Source organism: Gymnoscopelus microlampas (assembly GCF_963454915.1).
Source record: "Gymnoscopelus microlampas genome assembly, chromosome: 12".
In the NCBI taxonomy this organism is placed as follows: Eukaryota; Metazoa; Chordata; class Actinopteri; order Myctophiformes; family Myctophidae; genus Gymnoscopelus; species Gymnoscopelus microlampas.
Genome location: NC_139949.1, coordinates 50,805,294 through 50,807,157, shown reverse-complemented (window position 1 = coordinate 50,807,157; position 1,864 = coordinate 50,805,294).

Here is a 1,864-nt window from a genome sequence, read left to right as displayed (position 1 = left end):
GGTAAAGAATGGCTGTTCTTCTTAACAAAGTGTTATAACGTGCTGTTTCACTGAGTTTATAATGCCTCCAGCTCTTATAAATGATATTGTTATAAGTCAGAATACTTCATAAACCTTGTCATAAGTTGTTATGCATAATTGTAATAAAAAAACAAAAACAAAAAACAAGTATTATAATGCCTTAAGTGCTTAACCCTTTAAGACCGGGAACGCATCTGTGTCATTTTAAGATTTCTTTGGCTATTCAAAAATAGCAGATATACAAGCTCGTAGCGTGGCTACGAGCTTGTAGATTTGCTATTTTTCTTTTTTATTCGTGAAAATGTGTGCAAATCTTTAGTTTGAATATATATATGCTTTTTTTAAAGCGAAAGTTTTTAACTCAAATCTTTGCTTCTGGGGATTTTACAAACGTCTTCTAAATCCTAACAGGTTTTTTTTCCTAAATGTCTTTTTTTATTTTTTTTTATTTACTTATGTTGCTATATTTTCAATGGTTTTAAAAAAAAATTCATGTCAAGGACCCCCAAAATAATATGCATTTGTCCGCGGACCCCCTCCCATCTTAAAAATATTTTGTTCCAGGGACCCCCAGAAGCAAAGATTTGAGTTAAAAATGATTTGCACAAATTTTCAAGATTTTTTCTAAAAATAGCAGATCTACAAGCTCATAGCGCGGCAAAACTCGGTGCCGCGCTATGAGCTTGTATATCTGCTATTTTTGAATAGCCAAACAAATCTTAAAATGACACACATGCGTTCCCTTCCCGGCCTTAAAGGGTTAAGTGCATAATAAATGTGGTCATCATAACACATTATAGACCCGACCGTAATATGAAGTCTTACCCCTCTAGTGTAACTATATTGTTATCACCAGTAATGCTGAACCCAATGAGCAATCAATGAGTATGAACTGTAACTAGATGCTCCTGGACAACTCAGGCGGTCATTGAACCTTCTGGCCAAAGCCAAGAACGACAAACAGATGAAATCACACAAACGTCATGTTGCTCTTTGTCCCGTGGTCTGAAGTTTGACCAGCTGCACTGCCATATATTCTCCTCTTCAAGGTGTGAGTGTTGGAGAAGATGATGAGACTTGTGGTGTCCACGTTGTTCCTGACCGCTGTGGTCTGCCTGGCGACAGCACAGCAACACAACAACTACTGGCTGGGTCACAGCGTGAAGAAGTTTGTGGATATGGCTATTAATACAGCAAATCACCAATTTAATTATGGCCATCTGAATTTCGAAGAAATTGGTGATGCACAGCAGGTAATGTTGTGTGTGTGTGTGTGTGTGTGTGTGTATATATATATATATATATATATATATATATATATTCTTTGTTATTGTATTGAAGTGTGTTGAAACTGATCAGATCTGTTATAATGTTGTTATATATTATATATACTGTTATAATGCTGCTAACTTAAAGTTGTGGAATGGTTCAGCAGTTATACATCAGGAAACACATACAAAAAACGAAAAGTAAATAAGTTTTTTTTTCCCCCAAAGACCAAGGAGATATGATTTTTCGAAGGAAAAGACTCCCATCCACTTCCTTGTTAACTTAAAACTTAAACATTCTGTATCTCAGCTCCTGAGTACTTTCTTTTTTTCAATGAAAAATCTCTGGCAGTGGGCAAACGCGGCCAGCAATAATTCTGGCATTAAAAGTACCAAAAGTAAAAGTACCCATTGTGCAGAATCTCCCCATTTCACAAGTTTCCAAATGTATAAAAATGTATTCAAATGGCTGAAATATACGAAGGGCTGAAGTGGTTGACGCGTTGTGTAATGATAATCTAAATCTACAAAGTAAAGATTTCATATAATTGTGGTGGAGTAAAAGTAGAAGTATT